Here is a 22,916-nt window from a genome sequence, read left to right on the forward strand (position 1 = left end):
GTGGCATTCAAAATACATTATTCAAAAGGGGGGTTATAAGGGGACCTGAATTAAATAAATCGAAATATCTCGCTTATTATTGATTTTTGTGAAAAATGTTACATAACAAAAGTTTCTTTAAAAATAATTTCCGATAAGTTTTATTCCTTGAAAAATTTTGATAGGACTGATATTTAATGAGATAAATGAGTTTTAAAATTAAAATAACTGCCATCTAAGGCCGTGTAATGAATTAAAAAAAATGACTTCGTCCATAAGGGGCCTTGGACAGCAACAATCGAAAGCTATGAAAGATGGCCTACAGATTATGTTTCTGTGTTTGTAGCACTGCCTGCTGGATCACATCCTATGGCTGTTTACACTGCCTGCTCAATCAACGCTTATGTGCGAGTCTTGAAAAAAGTTATTTTGCCGCTAGGTGGCAGGTAGTGCCCACCACTATTAGCATTATCAATATATGCAAAGTACCCTAAAATAACTATTATTACGAAGTCTTAGGTACCAGAAGAGACAAGGGCTTATGGAAACGATGGTCCAGAGTGTCCGAATCCTTCCGCAATGCTTAATATGTAATATTATTAATACTGAAATTAAAACATTTTTTTTTTTCTAAGCGATACTACATCCAAACAAGTAGGCCTATACTTGCTTTAGGCGTTTACTAAAATTATTATTGAAATCAATTAACGTAATAAAAGTAATATTTGAAACTTATATAAAATATTTCAAAAAGTTTAAACATATTTACGAAAAAATATATGCTTCCTTTAACCGAGCTACGAGATTATTGGAAATCACGGTTTGAATTAACGACAGTATGTGGTATCTTCCTGCAGTATCTTCCAATCCATGAAATTGTTATACGAACACTTAGTCTACTGTTCTATTAAGTTCAGTATTGCCAGAAAGTAACTTCCCCATATATAAAAGTCCCATTTGAAGTGTAATAAATTTTGCGCTCATTAAAAAATTTTCCCCCGTCCCCGAAAAGAAATGCCGAGTAAAATACTGTAAACAGATAATTTATCGCTTATGTCGTGTACAGTAAAAAATTTGTACACATTTTCATGAAACGTATTGTTGGTCCTGCTTCTGAAAAATTTACCCGAGATGTCAGACGTAAATGATTGTCCTTCATATAGTCCAAAGTGCTTGTAACTTCCAGTGAAAATGTCTGTACAGCATAAAGAACGTTCATTTTCTCAAAAGAACTGGGTTCGACATGCTTCCTCATTAGAAATCGAATGGGTTTCACAGCTAAGTCCTTTTGTATCCTGTATATTTCCTTGATGAATTTTGAACTGATCATTCCTTCTCTGTCTGCTATATCCTGGTCTAGAAACTGTGAACGGATGTTTTTGATGATGTGACAGTAATCAAAACTTAAATATAAATTATGTTGCAAGTTACATGGGAGTACTACGCAAGGCTGCAGATCTCCGCCGCCTAAACCCTTAAACATAGCAGTATTAGTTCTATGGTTATCAGTTACAAGCCGAAGCACATGAAATCCACAGTCTTTACAGCTTTCAACACTTGCTGAACTAATAAGAGCAGATCATTTCCTTGCAAATTTCGTACCATGAAATATGCTGCCGGTATTGTGCACTTGGTAGATAATCCATGAATAACTAAACACAGAAGTTTGTTGGCTAAGACGGGATTTATTCCTATTTCTTTATTATAAACTCCTTCAGCTTCGACTAAACCAAAAATTTTATCCTCTTCTTTATTATAAAGCAAGCTTTCTTTTATTGCCATTTCATCGCATATAAAGAGAAACTACTTTCTCAATTTCATTCTAACTTAAGTGTCTGTTTAATTAAGAGGGAAACACCAACGCCATATTCCGTTGAGCCCATATACCTATCTAATATGCTGCGCGACGGTGCTTGTACTAATTTCAAACTTCTTCCAAAAGTCGTAGCCTTTAGGAGACGATATTCGCCAACATAAGCAGTACCGAATAATTGGCTCGGACCATTTTGGACGATTTTTTTTTAAATTTCTAATTTGATCCAGTATATATATATGCAGCCATTTTGTAGCCATCATGTGCTGATTTCTTTATGTTATCTACTGACTTTCTCTCAGGTAGCTCAGTTGGTAGAGCTGCTGGCTACGGACTACAAGGTCCGGGGTTCGATCCCAGGTGACAGGATTTTTTCTTGTTGCCAAACTTTCAGAAAGGCCCCGAGGTTCACTCAGCCTCCTATAAAATTGAGTAACAGGTCTTTCCCGGGGGTAAAATGCGATCAGAGCGTGGTGCCGACCACACCACCTCATTCTAGTGCCGAGGTCATGGAAACCATGGGGCTATACCTCCATGTCCCCTAAGTGCCTTCATGGCATATTACAGGGATACCTTTACTTTTTACCTTTTACTGACTTTCTCTCAGTATAGCTATTAATTTCTTCCTTCGCCTCTTGAAGTTCCTTCTCTATTTCCAAAATTTTGTTTTCGAGTCTGTACACTTTCGCTCGAAGATTTTTATTTAATTTTTTGTGATATTCCAGTTCACTTAATCTTACAGTATTTACTTGAACAGCAATATGTCTGGAATATACGTTTACATCTGTCTTGTCTTTTATAATTTCGGCTTCTATGTCTTTCTCACGATATTCGGCTTCAATGTCCTCCTGACATTGTGCAGCCGATTTTGAGACGTTGTTCTTCTCGGAGAATGATGAACTTGAGTTTCTGACTTTTCTCTTCCTCTTGTTAGAAGGTTTCATGTATGAAGGATATCCAAGAAATATACTTGGTATCGACAAATTTTTCAGTTTCCTATATTTTGTATCTTCTTTAAAATCTTCTTGTTTGAAGTGTAAACTACACACACATGAACGATCAGAAGGAATTCACTTACTTCCTCTTTTATCACCTTCTCTTGATATAATATTTAACCTTTAATCACTTTTCCAGCAGCTCACTATTAGATGGAAATTCATGAAATGATAATCTTCTGAATTTCAATTTTCCTCTGTGCACTTTGCAGAAAGGGACACAACAAGACACCATTGCAAATATATTATAATTAATATTGTTATTTCAGGAAACCAAGTTTTATATCTCACAAAATTAAATGTATTTCAAACCGAATGTTCCTTTCTTCCAATGTATTTTAAAGAAGAAAATCATATCATTAATAAACAATAACTTACAAACACTGTAATTACTTCTAAGATGTCAAATAAGACAGTATAATTAATTCTACACATTTAGTACAGCCAATTCAACGGCAGTTACTTGCTGCGCTCTAGTGTCGAAACTGGACAATAATGTCCACGCAAAACTCAATGCTAAGGAAGAGGAATGAGCAGGCAGTTACGCAGCCAAAGGATGTGATCCAGCAGGCAGTGGTTTGTATGAAGTAATATCAGAAGCTAAATTAACCGATTTGTATAATTAGTTATTAATTCACCATTGGAAAGTGTAGTTTCTCTAGATGGACATAATGCTATAATGTTATTACAGTAACTTCTGAGTGAATCGAGGACAGGTAAGATTAAAATAGCTTCTTATGCACAGAAAACTTGATAGGCTATTCTGTACATTCGTTTCCTGTATTTCCTAAAATAATTTTTATGAGTGGTCTCTGGATCAAAATGATCGCATTTTAATTATGCAAATACAATTTAAATTAAGTAACATAATAAACGATTAATCCGTATATCAAACACGAATGTTCCCTGGATCAAATGTCCTATTTTAATTATGTAATTACTTTATATTTATTTCTAACGGGTGCAGCGGAGCGCACGGGTACGGCTAGTTATTATTATTATTATTATTATTATTATTATTATTATTATTATTATTTGTTATTGCTTTCATGTTCTACTTATGTTTTTCTGCATTTAAAATATTTTGATCTAATTACTAGATAGTCATGATCAGCGCCATTTTAAAACAGATGATTTAAATAAATCAGTATAAAATTAACGATAAAAGTATGTTTATTCAGATGACATTAAAAAACTATAAGGTGTAATTGAAAAATGTTTTCCATAACACCATAACTAAACAAGTGTCTAAAAATATTTTGTTTCCGTAAAAATACTCCTTTCTAAATACAAGGTTTAACATATCTGAGCATTTTGTTCAAAATAACCTCATTCAATTGCAATTGAAATTATGAGATGTACTGAAAAAATGCTTTATAATTCTATATTCCAAGGAATGTGATCTTTAGTTCTAAATCTATGACATAATGAAGCAACATAGACTATAATTTCACACCACACAACTAGGGCCAAGGTCGAACAGCTGACTGCTGGCCTCACGTCCACATGCCTCAGTAGAGGTGAACGATCATCCAATCAAAACGAACGCATTGTGTGATTAGCACGAATATTCCCCTAGCCATTATAATTTGTTTTCGTAATCGGATTTCGCTACTAATCGTAGATCCTAAAATTGATCACAATGCCGATATCTCGTGAGAAAATTCCTTCCCTATGTTTCTAAAGATATTGCCATGTTTCAAAACTTAATCATGTAGAACAATCCACAGACTGATATTATAAATCATTTGAGCGTTTTCTACAATGATACAATGGAGGAAAAATGAGTTTAACCTCATTGAGAGCTCCGCTCATAGCTACTGCTACAGTCCACACTTAACACTTCGCGAATTCATGTTACAGTTCAGAACTTTTTAAATTGGTTTGAGTTATTTCACTACGCTATATCAACTACGATGGTTATATAGCATAACTGATGAATTGTATGTGCTGTAAACTGAATAGTATACTGTATAGGTCAAACTGATGAATTGTTTAAGCTTATAAATTGAATTAATCTACTTCATATTAATTGTACAATTTTGTATAGTTTAACGAAAATAAGTTTGTAAATTGAACTAATTTGATTATATATGTGTGTATAGTTTGGCTGATGAATTGTATATGCTTTTAATATGATTACTAGTCTGTGTAGCTCTACTGATTTTTGTGTAGCTTAATGAAAGTATGCTACTTTGTATTGTACAGGGACATCATTTTATTTTTACTTCAATTTTTATTGTACCTGAGATTTTTAATGTACTTCATTCTCACCCCTTCTACTAATGAAGTTTCAACTGTTCTCCAGACAGAATCAAGGCCGCATATAGTAAGCAGCACTGAGTTATTGAGTATAGTACGTTCCAGAAATATGTTCGCGTTTTCCAGTGACGAAAGAACTTTCAATATTGAATCATATTTTCGCACAGGTACTGTCCGTTTGCCTACGTCGCATCCCGATTTCCCCCACCTGCTTCTGCACGCCCCTCTGTAAAAACAGGGCTGTCTTAGCTCTTTTCTGAAAACATTAATTTCTGTTAGGAATTGGACGTTTACGTAATATTATACAACTGTTTAAAATAACTTAAATAAAAGGGCCTCGTTAAGTAATTAACTGTCACGTGATTTCCCTCCTTTCTACGACCCTGCGGCATAACCACTTGGACGGACATTAGATAGCATGTCTGAGTAATTTTATCTGTGCGGGCCGGGCAGAAGTGAAGATTGAATTTACAGTATGCAAGGTACTCTTTTATAGAGTAGGCACAGAATTATTTCAACATGAGTTACTAGTACGAAGGACGAAACTGGCAATTGGAATTAGATGCGATAGTCTATAGTGCGATAATATGCACAAAAGAACTGAAGCCTGTATCGAAATGAACGGCCACCATTTTCAAAAATGTGTTTAAATATCCATATTATGATTATTTTTCAATTGAACTTCATTCTCTATATTGTACGCTAATGTGCTGTAGACAGTATAATATACACTGCATAATGAATACGTTCGCATGAATAGCTCAATTCGTGAGTAAAAACACTTATTCTTAATACAGTACTGCATTTTGATTAAACAAAAACCTAATGAAAATTACCGAACTCAAAATCGCGATATTTCCTAGTTTACGCAAATGGATGAAGTACTTTTCTTCCCTTCTATACCTAGTAAAGTGATTTGTTTGTGTTTTACGCCAGTATCATCGAACTCCAGTCGTGGAAGGAGGTAGCGAACGGTGTTTCCGGTTCTCTAAAGGTATAGCCAGGTTAATATTAAAAATGTTAGTAAAAATAAAATGATGTCCCTGTATATATTTGTATAGTTTTGGCCGATGAATTGTATATCCTTTAAATTGAATAGTAATCTATATAGGTCTATTGATAAATTGTTTGTGTTTGTAATTTGAAGTAGTTTGCATGATATGTATTATCAATTTCTGTATATCACAACTGGTTGAATTGTTTATGCCTTAAATTTAAATAACTTACTTGTTTTGTATTATACATATAGCTCAACTGATAAATGATCACTTGCGTTTGTGAAATTAATAATCTGATTGGCTATGTATTGTATACTTTTAGTAGAGCCATCGATGTAGCTCAGTCGGCAGACTCGCTGGGCTGCTGATCCGGAGCTGCGTTCGGGCTTGGGTTGGATCCCCCTTTGGTCTTTGGTTTCTTCCGAGGTTTTCCACAGCCGTGGGACTGAAGCCGGATGGTCTGTGGCGAGTCCTTGGCATCAACCCCTTTGATTAGATTACCCCCCTTTGATTTGATTACCTGGTTGGGTTTTTCCGAGGTTTTCCCCAAACTAAAAGGCAAATGCCGGGTAATATTTTGGCGAATCCTCAGACCTCACCTCATCTCACTACATCTCACCAAAATATTGTAAAAAATTGCACAAAATTGTAAAAATTGTAGAAAATTACTAAATTGTAAAACTATAAAAATTTGTAAAAATTGTAATTGTAATATTGTAACATTTTGACTTGTTCCACATCTTAAAGCTTCATTGCTCATGTAAGATCTATGGAATAAAATGAATGAATGAATGAATGAATGAATGAATGAATGAATGAATGTGATAATGCCAGCGAAATGAGCCCAGGGTCCAGCACCGAAAGTTACCCAGCATTTGCTCTTAATAGGTTGAGGGAAAACCCTGGAGTAACCTCAACCAGGTAACTTATCCCAACCAGGGTTTGAACCCGGGACCGCTCGCTCCACTGTCAAACATGCTAGCTGTAAAGAGTCATTCACAATGAAAATTAAACATACCGTAAGCGTTAACTTAAGAATCTAAATGTTACGGTAAATGTCAAGAACATTCACGATGGGAACATAAACATAACCGCGAAGATACTTGGTAACCATGGAAACATAACAACGACGTCATTTCTTCATATTCTATCGTATACTTCAGCGCTCCGCTATTGTGTACTGTTTGCAAATCACATAGGGGAGAGTCGGGTGGTATCGGACATCGGGTAATATCGGACAGTGCGTTTCTTTCATCTGCCACCATATGTAGCCTACCTGAATGACATGGTTACGTTTCTCTATGCGACATCACAGAAACGTAACCATGTCAATCAGGTACTATCATCGTGTGGTAGATGAAAGAAACTCACTGTCCGATATTACCCGATGTCCGATACTACCCGACTCTCCCCTATGCATAAGCATGGAAGTTTGGAGTTCGCAAACTTTCATGTTAACGTCTAACGGTAATGTTAATGTCAGTTTTTATGTGAATCATTGTGAATGAGAATTTGGTAACCTGACCGTAAACTTGTGTGTTTATGTTACGGTTGCGTTTAATCTTCGTTGTGAATGGGCCTTTACTCCAAAACGGTGGACTTTCTGAATTTAATTCGAGTGATACTTGTACAGGGACATCACTTTATTTTTACTAACATTTTTAACATTAACCTGGCTATACTCGGAAACACTGTTACCCCCCTTCCATTACAGGAGTTTAGAGTTGCTAGTGCAATATGTAAACAAATCATTTTACTAGCTATAGGAGGAGAGAAAAGTAGTGTATCCATTTATGTTACAGGGAAATATAGTATTACGATTTTCAGTTTGGTCATTACTTTACAGTATTTTATAAAAAAATAGTAGAATAGTAACATTTTTTTTTCACAAACTCAACTCTTCAGGCGGTTATACACATTATGTAATGTCTACTTTATTCAGCATATTACTAACCTAATTTATTCCTGAGAATTTTGTGAGCACTTCCGCAAGAAACCCCAATTTCTACAGCTAACTTCTTGACCGACTTATTAGGACCTCCCTGCATCCTTTCTGTAGCATCTTTTACAGCATCTTCTGTCACCTTTGTTGGCCATCTTACACTTTTCTTCCTTTCTGTACACTCTGTTGCTCTAAATTTATCTACCAGATTAATGACATTTCTACGAAAATATTCCGTAATGATATAATCAGGAAATTGTGAAAAAAACTGTTGTTCACATTCGGTTATATTGTAATTCCAGTTTCTATCATCGTCGTTCATACCTACAAACAGTAAAACAAACTCTTGTTTAAATAATGCTGTTAAGTACCGTACCATATTATAGGGTACCGTACTTTCGGTAACTCTAATCTTCACTTGTGCTCAGTCCACACAGATAAATTCAGTTATGCTACACACCATACCTGTGCGAAAATAAACTTCAATAATATAAGCTTTTTCTTCTATAAAAAAAACTACATATTTCTGAAACACACTGTACTCTGTACTGTTTATTTCACTGCTAGCAACAGCGGCCGTGTAAGTTTGTGTGACTGACGTTAGCAAGGACATTAGTGAAAGGGGTGGGAGTCAAGTACATTTAGAAACGCAGGTACAATAAAAATTGAAGTAAATATAAAATGATGTCCCTGTATAATGAACAAGACGAGACTGGATAACGATTTTTCCCCGGAGATATCCACTTTACAAAATTTAATTTCACCGACATTCTTCATTTCGCCTTGCGATCTTCTGACATAGTAGGTATTACGTCTATCCAATGGTTCATTAGAGGTGATATTTCGGAGCTGGATGTAACGAAAATGCGTAACGCAGAAACATCACTGACACCGAGTCGAATAAGTGGTTGTACAGGCGTACGGTTCGAAAAAGCAGGATATGAAAGTTTCGATCGCGCGCTGCACTCCTAGCGGAAGTGGTGGAGGACGCTCGTTGGGGGTTCACAAACAGTGTTTGCGCGGCTATGTGACCACAGCGAACCGATGCGATACCTTTCACGTCTTCCCGAGTGAACGACTTCGATATCTCTGCCAACTCTTGTGTATCATGTATGAGCTCTTTTAAAAAAGTATATAAAAAACTTGTTCAATATATTGATTGCTTTCGAATTTTCTTGAAACAAATTAACTCCGTTTTCACCGCATGAACTCTGTTGCAAATCTACGCCTGTAAATCAACGGATCTCTTCGTAGGGCGCCCCACTGATTTTATGATGTTGTACCTATACAACTGGCCAGCCAAATTACTGCTACACACGACCGTAAATCGGAGCTAGTGAATACGTCCAGGTGTGAAACCCTCTGCTATTTGTGGTACTATAAAGGTCGGTTTTCACATAGGTACTGCGCGGTGACTGTACGGAGACTAGGCAACAGTAGAACACCGATTATCTGTCAGTCTTTTTCTTGCTTTTTTCTGCAGAAACATATGAAGTATTGTACAGCAGTGGCAAAAAAACCGGACCGACGGAATAATCAAAGTCCCCGAAATGAGCCACTGCGCATGCCACGCCCGCATTCACAAGATAGCGAGTAATCTATTGAAATTGTTGTGGTTTCGACTGCTGACGTAGCCTATTTCGAAAGCCATTAGAAAATAAGTTGGTAAAATTCATGTTCTGGGAATAATAAGTTAATTAAGTAGTAAAATATCGCTGCAATCGAAGAGTATTGGGAATAAATTTGAATAAGAAACAAAAAAAGTTTCCTTACCAGACAGGATTCGAAATACGAAAGTATTAGTTGCCAGTCTATCGTGCTGTCACTGTAAACAAGGCTTTGAAATCAGCTACAAGAGTCGGTCCGGTTTTTTTTTTGCCACTACATTGTATTAACACATTATTTTTGCAAAGAGTGATATTACAAGTCTTTTTCCTTACACAGTAAGGTCTATTGCTCGAATTGTCGTACTGTATAACTTCTACATAAAATGTTTTCTGCAGGTGTCAAAAGAAATCTTGCTGTGCTAAGTATCGAAAAAAAAGTCTTATAACTTCTACATAAAATGTTTTCTGCAGGTATCAAAAGAAATCTTGCTGTGCTAAGTATCGAAAAAAAAAAAAGTGTAAATAATTGAGTGGTTTGCGAAAGAGAAACTGTGGCACATTTCGCATCAGAATACGGGATTGGAGTGTATAAAGTATGTAAATCTACAACACGAGACCTCCACTATTCACATAGTTTTACAGACAGCCATTGCGAGGAGTTTCTTTGGCTCTTGAAAACCCGTCACTGATAACCAGACTTAAATTAGTGAATTTCTGGTCCACTACCTAGCATGTTAAATATAAGACTATGGAGGAAATGAAAGTGTAAATATTATTCAGTAAATTTACGAAAACCTTTTATGATACGGATTATCCGATTTTTTTTTCGATTTATCGTTCAGCCCACCCCCTTCATTACAACGGATAATAGAGGTTCTACTGTAATCGAGGACTGTGCAGCGACTGTGCGTGGTCAGTTTTTCTTATATTTTGCAATTTACATACGCCTCTTCTTCTTGGCTAGTTGTAATCATGAATACAGTTGAGGAAGACGTTATCAGGGCTTGTGCTGATTACCTAACCAGGTAATCAGCCCAAGCGGGAATCGAACCCGCGTCCGAGCTCAATCCCGGATCGGTAAGCAAAGGCCTTAGCCGAATAACAATAATTAAAAGCCTTCTAGACTGAAGAGGTATGGTATGGTATGGTATGGTATGGTATGGTATGGTAAGGTAAGGTTATGGTATGGTATGGTATGGTAAGGTAAGGTATGGTATGGTATGGTATGGTATGGTATGGTAAGGTATGGTAAGGTATGGTATGGTATGGTATGGTATGGTATTGTATGGTATGGTTTATTCTCACTCAAGCCTTTGGTCCTGCTGGCCGTTCACATTATTTGGCCTGCAGTCCCTTCCATATACTATTTACAACTTGCACAATACCCGATGTTAATGACCGACACCTCTTCATCATTTAATGTTCACCCACTATGTCTTTCATGTTCGTTCACCACACTTCCTATATTTCTGCATTTATTAACTATTCCTTCTTTCCTTCTAATCCTACCTTCTACTATTTCCTATTCCTAATAACAACATAACAATTACTTTTTATACTCTACATGTTCACAAACCCAACTTATTTACAAATCACTACAATCATTTTACTGTATTATAGTCTTAACTAGGCCTACCCTCTATTATTTGCTTTATATCAATCTTTATTACTTCTTTGTCCTACTGATACCTATCAAGTCTAGTCTTATTTTTACTCCTCTACTCTTCCTATATTTACAGTACGTCCTACTCATTCCTACTAATTAAATAAACTCATCATGACCCTTCTCATACTTAAACACTATTCATCCATATTCACTTACTTACTTACTGGCTTTTAAGGAACCCGCAGGTTCATTGCCGCCCTCACATAAGCCCGCCATTGGTCCCTATCCTGAGCAAAATTAATCCATTCTCTATCATCATATCCCACCTCCCTCAAATCCATTTTAATATTATCCTCCCATCTACGTCTCGGCCTCCCTAAAGGTCTTTTTCCCTCCGGCCTCCCAACTAACACTCTATATGCATTTCTGGATTCGCCCATACGTGCTACATGTCCTGCCCATCTCAAACGTCTGGATTTAATGTTTCTAATTATGTCAGGTGAAGAATACAATGCGTGCAGTTCTGCGTTATGTAACTTTCTCCATTCTCCTGTAACTTTATCCCTCTTAGCCCCAAATATTTTCCTAAGCACCTTATTCTCAAACACCCTTAATATATGTTCCTCTCTCAAAGTGAGAGTCCAAGTTACACAACCATATAGAACAACCGGTAATATAACTGTTTCATAAATTCTAACTTTCAGATTTTTTGATAACCGACTGGATCATAAAAGCTTCTCAACCGAATAATAACAGGCATTTCCCATATTTATTCTGTGTTTAATTTCCTCCCGAGTATCATTTATATTTGTTACTGTTGCTCCCAGATATTTGAACTTCTCCACCTCTTCAAAAGATAAATTTCCAATTTTTATATTTCCATTTCCTACAATATTCTCGTCACGAGACATAATCATATACTTCATCTTTTCGGGATTTACTTCCAAACCTATCTCTTTACTTGCTTCCAGTAAAATTCCCGTATTTTCCCTAATCGTTTGTGGACTTTCTCCTAACATATTCACGTCATCCGCATAGAAAAGCAACTGATGTAACCCATTCAAATCCAAACCCTCTCTGTTATCCTGGACTTTCCTAACGGCATACTCTAGAGCAAAGTTAAAAAGTAAAGGTGATAGTGCATCTCCTTGCTTTAGCGCACAGTGAATTGGAAACGCATCTACAGAAACTGACCTATACGAACTCTGCTGTACGTTTCACTAGTTTCTTGGGAATACCAAATTCAATAAGAATATCATATAAAACTTCTCTCTTAACCGAGTCATATGCCTTTTTGAAATCTATGAATAACTGATGCACTGTACCCTTATACTCCAATGTTTTCTCCATTAACTGTCGAATGCAAAATATCTGATCAATATTTGATCTATTACGCCTAAAACCACATTGATGTTCCCCAATAATTTCATCTACATATGGAGTTAATCTTCTCAAAAGAATATTGGACAAAATTTTGTACGACGTCAACAAAAGTGATATTCCTCGAAAGTTACTACAGTTAGTCTTGTCCCCCTTCTATCCATATTCACTGCACCCCTAATTAACCCTTCATTCCACTGACACACCATTTCCTTAGATTGTATGCTGGTTAATCCTTGCTGCCCTCCGCCTTATTTCCTCTATCTGCTCTATTTACCTTCTCTATACTTTCACTTCTTACCCCTAACCCCTCTTTCTTATCCCTATCGTCTCTCTTTTGCACCTTAACCTTTCCCAACTGTTGGCTCACGTTGCCTTCATTTCTTTCGCTGACACCACATACGTCTACATTACCGAGACTGAAGAGGTAGAAAAATTGGTAATATAGTGATAAATATAACAGAACGAATGAAGACAGAGCTCAAATACTTAAGAGAAATCCTGCCTCTTTTTCGATTATTTCTCCTGAAAATTCGCAGTTTATTCAATGACAAAAACTCTGCCGAGAATTGCGGTAGAGTGAAACATCAACTGCAATAAATGCACAACAACAATTTGGGAGGCCGGGATATGGTCTCTGTGTAATAAAGATGTTGAACCGTGTGCTGCCAATAAAAAAGAAGAACAGTAATATCTGGAGGAGTGGTCTTAAACTACTTATTTTGGGTGAGGTAAGGTATGAAGGCAGTAAATTTGCCGCAGGCAGAAACTGGAAGCTCGTTATTTTATGACATAACAAGCGATGGAATTTACACTCGTTGCATTTTGAAAAGCAATGGTATAACAACGAGGTTCTGCAGACAGAACAATTTGTGTTGTCGATGTGGTAAGTCTCAAATTGTCGGAATTCAAAATAGAAGATGAGTATTGGAATCAAAGACTCTAACATTTTAGAATTACGGCCGTATTCGAGAACTTTACTTCAAGTTCACTTTCACTTACTTCCGAGTTTTGTAGATAGAAAACGCAGAATTTATATTCAGAGTCACAGCTTAACTTACACAACGCCTCATTTCTTACTTCCCACCACGTTTTTATATTTGCAAGCAAGTTTTTTGTTGTAGAATCCCAAAGGACTGGAGCATGAACATCATAATGTCCAATCTATAAAAAAGGGGATAAATTTAACTGTAAGAATTGCAGAGGTATATATATCCCTTCTATTGTAATTTATAAGCTTGTACTTGCTCTTTGGGAAAAGGAAATTGTACCAGAACAATGGAAGGAGTCCATAATCGTACCTACCTTTAAGAAGGGGGACAAGACTAACTGTAGTAACTTTCGAGGAATATCACTTTTGTTGACGTTGTACAAAGTTTTGTCCAATATTCTTTTGAGAAGATGAACTCCATATGTAGATGAAATTGTTGGGGATCATCAGTGTGGTTTTAGGCGTAATATATCAACTATTGATCAGATATTTTTTATTCGACAGATAATGGAGAAAAAATGGGAGTATAAGGGTACAGTGCATCAGTTATTCATAGATTTAAAAAAGGCATATGATTCGGTTAAGAGAGAAGGCTAAAGCAAGGAGATGGACTATCACCTTTACTTTTTAACTTTGCTCTAGAGTAGGAAAGTCCAGGATAACAGAGAGGGTTTGGAATTGAACGGGTTACATCAGCTGCTTGTCTATGGGGATGACGTGAATATGTTAGGGGAAAATCCACAAACGATTAGGGGAAATACGGGAATTTTACTTGAAGCAAGTAAAAAAATAGGTTTGGAAGTAAATCCCGAAAAGACAAAGTATATGATTATGTCTTCTGTCGAGAATATTGTACGAAATGGAAATATAAAAATTGGAAATTTATCCTTTGAAGGGGTAGAAAAATTCAAATACCAGGGAGCAAGAGTAACAAATATAAATGATACTCGGGAGGAAATTAAACACAGAATAAATATGGGAAATGCATGTTATTATTCGGTTGAGAAGCTTTTATGATCCAGTCGGTTATCAAAAAATCTGAAAGTAAGAATTTATGAAACAGTTATATTACCGGTTGTTCTATATGGTTGTGAAACTTGGACTCTCACTTTGAGAGAGGAACAGAGATTAAAGGTGTTTGAGAATAAAGTGCTTATGAAAATATTTGGGGCTAAGAGGGATAAAGTTACAGGAGAATGGAGAAAGTTACATAACGCAGAACTGCACGCATTGTATTCTTCACCTGACATAATTAGGAACATTAAATCCAGACGTTTGAGATGGGCAGGGCATGTAGCTCATATGGGCGAATCCAGAAATGCATATAGTGTGTTAGTTGGGAGATCGGAGGGAATAAACCTTTGGGGAGGCCGAGACGTTGATGGGAGGATAATATTAAAGTGGATTTGAGGGAGGTGGGATATGATGGTAGGGACTGGATTAATCTTGCTCAGAATAGGGACCAATGACGGGCTTATGTGAGGGCGGCAATGAACCTCCGGGTTCTCTAAAAGCCATTTGTACAGTAAGTAAGTAAGTAAGTAAGTAAGTAAGTAAGTAAGTAAGTAAGTAAGTAAGTAAGTAAGTAAGTAAGTAAGTAAGTAAGTAAGTAAGTAAGTAATAGTATAAGTAATACTTATTTTTTGTCTCTAAAAGTTCTCGGCATTTTCCCTTCTTTTTGCTAACCTAAACAACGCCTGACTTTTTATTTCCCACCACATCTTTATATATGTAAGTAAATTCTTTGATGTGGGCCTACACCTTCACAGGTAAAATATCCTAGTCTATGTTGTTTATTAGGCCCTTAAAACATTCCAGTAAAATAATCATGTAGATTTTTAATTAACTGAAGGTATATTTTATAATGTAAATGCTTTACGGTTGTAAAAAAACTATGCAAATTGATGATATTTTTACAGATAATTATTAGCTATTTTAATATCCTGAATAGTGTTTTATAAAGTGTAATGTATGTAGGTATATTAAGCATGAACATTTTTTGTTCATTTAGCTTTTATTGCAGCTGAGATATAAAGAAACTGAATTTCACTAAATTTTTGCAGCCCAATGATGTACCTGCACCCTTAAGCAAATGCTTATTTGTGTATGAAATGCATTTAACAAGTCACAGTACTTGCAGTTCGCATCCCAGTATCTGTGTAAGTGTCACGAACTTACCTCATTACAAGCTCTCCTTCGAGTTCGCGGAAAACCCATCGGTCGCTTATTGGTGTCTCGGAGATGCGATGTGACGGTATGCAGTAGCATTACGTTTCCTACTTTTCCTGTAATGAGAGACACTACGTTACAGGAATATACGAAGAAGGACGATGCGCTGCGATTTGTGCTAGAAGTAAGTCTGATGGAATGTACTTCCATTGCAAAAGAAAATAGTTCAAATGATATACAATTTGATGTACAAAACTCTTGCACGACCAGTCCTTACATAAGGCAGCAAGGCGTGGATTAGCAGGAGGGCAGATGAAGGAAGATTTACAGCGGCGAAAATGAGGTCCCTGACAAGAACTGGAGGTAGGGTTGCCAACTTTTTTTGAAGAACATACGGGAGACTAAGGAATCTACAAAATTTCACACATAAAATAGACAAATTATTCGCTTCAGCTACTGAAAAAAAACAACTTTTTTCCACACTTCTGCAGCTGGGCTTAAATTAAGAGTATTTTGAGATAGATTTTGTGTCGTGTAATAGTTGAAGTCGACTGCAGTTTTCAGCTCTGATTTGATTAAAGGTGTCGTGTTCATGTTTCGAACTCCAGTCCAATTATTCTTCATGAGATGAAGCGCCCTCTTTGTATGAACATTACTACTTGGTATGCTTAGAACAAAACTAGCCAGTTTTTCCAAATTTATAACATTAAGACCCGGTTTCTTCAACCTTTGTTAAAATGCACCTAACATAGTGTTAATTAACTGTAAGTTAAAGGTATAAATTGCTGTTAAAATATTGCGTTTCTTCAACTTTACATTTCACATTTTAACATTCTGTTTGTTAACTCTCTGTTAGGACTAGAGATTCTAGAGTTTAACCATAACCTGTAATCAAGTATAGGCTCAATTCTGTTTTCTGAACTCTGAAAATTGCGATTCTCGCTTGTTTCCGTTGTTTGATTCAGAGAGGATAGAAGTCTCTATTCTCTCAGGTTTGATTTATGTTTTTCTGTCGTCTGTATCACAATAGCGTTGAGCGGCGTATTGGTATTGCTGTTATGAAATGGAAAACACTGGAACAAAAAGAAATAGTGGTACTAATTTATCTTCGTTCGAGAGAAGCCTTCTGCTGGAAATAATTTCGCGGCATAAACCAATTAATGAGAATAAACAAACAAACGGATCTACGTTGAAAGCGAAAAGTAAGGCTTGGCAGAAATAGCCTATACCTTTGTATGAACTTCTGGTCTGTCAAATTACAGAAATCATCCGCTCTGTTTATGTATTCATTGATATAATTTTCTAAATAATCAAGATATAAAAGTTCAGCATCTAACACAACAGCCATATTGAATACTTCTATGCTAACAGAGAGTTAAATGATTTAACTGCATGAAATTGGGCAGTTAAATTAACATAGGTTTTAACAGCTTGTTAGTACTAAGGTTTTAACAACTTGTTAGTACTAACAGTAGTTGAAGAAATGCTTCAACTGTTAAGTTTAAATTTAAAATGGAATAACATACTGTTATAATTTAAAAAAAGGTTGAAGAAACCGGGCCTAACACGGTTTGATTTTAAACGGGTGAGCACTGAAACCCATTATTGGCAAGCATCACGTCCTATAAAGACTGCATATTTTAATGCATCTTTTGAACAACAAAATTCATCACATAATCAATCAATCACGACAAAATCAAATGTTTAGAATAAAAAAATTACATTATGCAAAAATAAGAGAGAATAATGCTCGAAGAGAAGAATAATACGGGAGCCGGGAGTCTGTTAAAATTAGGGGCAAATACGGGAGAACCCGGGAAAAACGGGAGGGTTGGTAACCATAACTGGTGGTTATCCCCTACTTGAGCACAGAGGACATATTCAAAGAATTAAAAATGATCTCACTTATTCAACAAATAAATCAATATAGACTGAACTGGAAAGAAAGTTTGCCAAAACGAATCTTATCATGCGTTCCAAGCATAAACTTAGGAAGGCCTAAAAGAGACCACAACACATCATTAGGTCTAATACGTGGAACGTTGATGAAGATATTTTTAGTTGGTTATTTAACGACGCTGTATCAACTACGAGGTTATTTAGCGTCAATGTGATTGGTGATAGCGAGATGGTATTTGGCGAGATGAGGCCAAGGCTTCGCTATAGATTACCTGACATTCACCTTACGGTTGGGGAAAACCTCGGAAAAAATCCAACCAGGTAATCAGGCAAGCTCCTTCTCCGACTGAGCCACGCGGCGGTGGCTTGATGATGATGATGATGATGATGATGATGATGATGATGATGATGATAATGATGATGATGGTGATAGGGGAAGTGTTACAAATGTGAAATAGAGATACAAATATGAAACAGTGTGATATACGACCTGAGATGAATTGTATTCTAGCGGAAGCCTTCCAAATTACAACGCACTGATACTCTTTTTCGCGGAAATGTGTTAGTTTGCAGTTAGAAGCTGAACTGTTGAAACGTTTATCATTATTTCGTTTTCGAGGAAAGTGAAAATTTTGGCGGTAAGTTCTTTTCTTGAATATACAATACATTGTTAATCCTCAAGGCTGAAGAAGTCCTTCTGGAATTGTTTACCCTCAATAAAATTGTGCTACGGCTGGAAACTCGCCCATGTCGACCCACATTGAAATGTTGTCGGAACCTACGCTGCGTAAGACCTACTGAATCATTTGGTTTGAATAACATATCCGCGGCAAATGTCTGATGCGATGCGTTCCACGTATCCATTGCAACTGCAAACACCGGAAATGACATCAATAATGGCGTTCATTCCCTATCCTCCCACCTCTTCGCGACTGTCTTAGCTACAGTTACAGTCAACCTAAAAAGTCAGATCTTTTCAAAAATTTCTAAATTCTTGAGTTAGTTCCAAAATAGGCTATCTTATTTTTAAATGCAATTGTCGGTTTTCTATAGCTCGCGACACTGAAGGTTTCTTCACGAAAAAAGTATACAAATGATATAATTTTCAGCGGGAAGGTAGTTTTCAATGTGAAGAATTCATCTAGGATGTCAGTTGGCTTGGAAAACGTTACAAGATAACTAAAAATTGGAAACAATTGATCAGTATAGGTAACCTAAAAGTGATTATATTCATTTCATTTAGTGCTCTGCCCAAGGGCAGGTCTTTCACCGCAAACCCAGCTTTCTCCAGTCTTTCTTATTTTCTGCCTTCCTCTTTGTTTCCGCATATGATCCATTTATCTTAATGTCGTCTATCATCTGATATCTTTTTCTGTCTCGAACTCTTTTCCCGTTCACCATTCCTTCCAGTGCATTCTTCAGTAGGCAGTTTCTTCTCAGCCAGTGACCCAACCAATTCCTTGTTCTCTTCCTGATCAGTTTCAGCATCATTCTTTCTTCATCCACTCTTTCCGACACAGCTTCATTTCTTATTCTGTCTTTCCACTTCACACGTTCCATTCTTTTCCATATACACATTTCAAATGCTTCTATTCGCTTCTCTTCACTTCGTCGTAATGACCATGTTTCTGTCTCATACAATGCCACACTCCATACAAACCATTTTACTAGTCTATTCTTTTTCCAGAGGTCAACACGTGAAGTAAACAGGTAGGACACTTCAAAATGAACGTGAAGCGCACATTTCACTTCATTTAGTATATGCAAGGCACATGAAAAGCCTAAACTAACTTTAATTAACTTGTCACAATTCCGGCACTTTGGAACTTATAAAAAATTCAACTTAGAAGTTTGAGTGCCGCGTGCTATAGAAAAGTCCAGTTGTCAATAAAAGCCAGTGGTTAACATAATTAGGCTACTTGTAACATACGGAATGGAATTTAACTGAGGGGGGCACGGATGGTCCAGCACTGCGACTGATTGAGATCTATTACGCTAACCCTCGATATGGAATGAGTTGCGTGCCTCAGATCCCCTAAGCGCACCCTAACGACTGGTCCCTACAGCCGACAGAAATCATATACCATTCCTGCTTTGGCAACTTCCGAGGCGAAACTACTCCCCCGAGTAGGTCGCCTCAAGTGTTCGTTGCATCCAACGTCGCTTAACTACATTCCACGGAGGCCGGTCGAGAGAGCCAGTAGCTTCGGGAGGCCGCCTGTAGAGTGATCTGAAAAACCAGAAACGGGATGATAAGGAAAGGATGATGGGGGAGGAAAGGAAGTGGCGAAGATGAGTGGGGTTACAATCGCCTGATATTCATTCATAGGAGTGAGGGAAGAACCCCGAAAAAACCTCACCCAGGCAACTCGTCCTGACCAGGAATCGAACCCGGGACCGCTGGGTTCGGAGTTAGACTCGCTAACCCCTCAGCCACAACGGTGGACTACTTATAACTTACATTTGAATTACATAGTAACCACAATGAAATCCCAAATCAATTTTTCTCAAATTCCTGAAATATGGACAGCATGAAGAAAGTCCCTTTTGGAACTGTACTACGCATATCGGATTCTTCAGATATAAAGAATTACATCAATACAGAAAAAATTCTAATTAAGAAGTTGCAGTTCGGCTATTACTATAACTTATTACTCGTATTTTAAGTTCGTCCTTTACCATGGGCTAATTCTATTTTCGAAGGAATAATCCTCAACAACTGGGACGGCGCACTTGGTGAAGAGAAGATCGAATTCGACCTCGCAAAGGTCAAGTTCACCGTGCAGGTTCAGAAACGTGCGTATATTCCTAATATCATTTCCAAAACATGTTGTTATGTTTAGGTAATGACTACAGAACCGAGGAACCGTCTATCAGCATGCAATGCCAGCTTCTCAGGCAGGAAATGGTCATGTCCGGAGGTACGTACAAGTCGTTCACCGAGTTTTACACACAACGGTGAGGCACGCAAAAGGTAGCATCTATGTAATTACCTTGCCTGACATTAAATCAGTCTCGTAAATCGTTCAAGATCTCTAGCCGTGGTGTATATATACAAAGACTAAGGCAGAGACTCGAAGTTATGTGAAAGCGAAGGTCGCGTGTTTGGTTCTCGATTAAAGTAGCTATACCACAGTATTCTGTTACAAACACTATATCGTGCATCTTGGATTCTACTTCACAGAAAACGCACTAGCCTATATCAACAACTATACTGCGTAAGAGCGACCTCAAAACTCAGAACGGGACTTGAAAAAAATTGTGACTATAAGCGCTATGGTCCACCGCTGTGGAGTAACGGTTAGCACGTCTGATCATGAAACGAGCGGGCCCGGGATCAAATTCTGGTTGGGATAAGTTACCTGGTTGAGGTTTTTCCGAGGTTTTCCCTCAGCCAATAGCTGGGTAACTTTCGGCGTTGGACTTCGGATTCATTTAGTCATCATAATTGCACTTTCATCATCATCATCATCATCATCATCATCATCATCATCATCATCTCCGTTTATTTCATATTTTCCGGCTTGCTCCGATGTAAAATCGGCTGCGGGCCTCCGCTGAACGTGAACCCCATGGATATGTGGTCATTCGTTGCTGGTGATAGTGCTATGCACCATGGGCTCTCCACTGAGCTCGTGGTAACTTGTGGGACCGGGGATGAAGGACCGTGGTAAGATCTATGCGGAAAGGTAAAGAGTTCATGTACTGTAGGCTGTAGGGAAGTTCGGAGACGGCACGCAGGGGCATCTGTAGCGCTGGGAGTCATAGGGAATGCACACCATTCTATTCCGGGTATTACAATGAGCCCATCCGATTGGCCTGCGTGCGAGGTTAATCCCAGTCCATGCTCTCCCTTTAAGCGCTATGAGTGGGTAATAGGGTGAACTGAATCCGACTCAGAGACACTAAATCAGGATGCAAGTCGAAGCTGTAACATGTGAACCATTTTATCATAGATTTAATTGCAAAACCTCGTAACTCCACGAAACAACTTTAGTGAGAATAAAATTATTAATGGAGCGTAAGCAGGTGCTTTCACAAAATATAACTACTAAAACTGGGATTGACTATTTACCAGATTTTGTGTTAACAGAATAAAGCATCAAAAACTCGTATATCCAAACATTAACTACACGAGGTTTTGTATCAACAGGTATGCTATCATTCCAGTGTATACTGAAGTGCATTGATGATTGAAAACTATAAAGAATGCTACCTACTACACCAACTCCCCAGTGTAAGAGTGGCAGTTGCAATCTGTATTTATATCTTCCGACCGTCAATGTACAGTAGTGGCAAAAAAAATACGGACCAACCCTTGTAGCTGATTTCAGAGCCTTGTTCACTCAGAGCACGATAGACTGGTAACTAAGACTTTCGTGGTACGAATACTGCCTGGGAAGGAAACTTTTTTTTTGTTCCTTATTCATATTTATTTCCAATACTTTTCGATAACTGGTAAAATTCATGTTCTGGGAATAATAAGTTAATTAAATAGTAAAATATCCCTGCAATCGAAAAGTATTGGGAATAAATTTGAATAAGGAACAAAAAAAGTTTCCTTCCCAGGCAGGATTCGAACCACGAAAGTCTTGGTTGCCAGTCTATCGTGCTCTGGAGTGAACAAGGCTCTGAAATCAGCTACAAGGGTCGGTCCGGTTCTTTTTTTTTTGTAAATACTGTACACGAGTGTACGTGGTTTCTGTATTTTGACATTTGCGAAAAATCTATTTTTTATTCTTCTGTAGGACCTACAATACATAACTCATTAAGGAACACTAGGACTAAATTTGGAAATTTTTACAATTTCAATCCGATTTATTCCATTTTAAAACTGTTCCTTAGATACATTAAGAACAAGGTGCGTGCAAATTTTGAGCTCTAGCGGGTGATAGTTTCGATGTTAGTTTCATTATAATTGTGTAAATTAGTGATGCAATCAAAATGTTCTATGCGCATTACATTCACATAGGCCTACAACAAACTAAATTTTTTTCTTATGGACCCAGATTCACGGGAAATATTTTAACGCTGAGAAATTCATGGTATCTAGTTTAGCTTAGGTGTTAATAAATTTTTGAAAATCATATATTTACTTATTCACATTTTTTATTAACATAATTTTTTTTAACTCTCGATTTTTTAAATATTTAAAAATCTCTCAAAGTTAGATCTGAGATAATATATGCATGGGCACGTACGAATATTTTCAATGAGTTGGGATAAAACTGCATACGAATCGAGTATTTCGAACATAAAAAATGTAGTTTCGAGA

The 22,916-nt window shown here is 37.1% G+C and overlaps 1 long non-coding RNA gene across 1 annotated transcript in view; it reads right to left on the minus strand.

The window, feature by feature from the left end:
• The window catches only part of LOC138697711 (uncharacterized), a 542,983-nt gene that overhangs the window by 13,391 nt on the left and 506,676 nt on the right, over positions 1–22,916 (minus strand). Inside the window, exon 5 of the long non-coding RNA XR_011331599.1 lies at positions 15,752–15,858. This is a non-coding gene — a long non-coding RNA (uncharacterized lncRNA). The remainder of the gene's footprint in view (positions 1–15,751; positions 15,859–22,916) is intronic.

The sequence above is a fragment of the Periplaneta americana genome, chromosome 4, assembly GCF_040183065.1.
Source record: "Periplaneta americana isolate PAMFEO1 chromosome 4, P.americana_PAMFEO1_priV1, whole genome shotgun sequence".
Lineage (NCBI taxonomy): Eukaryota > Metazoa > Arthropoda > Insecta > Blattodea > Blattidae > Periplaneta > Periplaneta americana.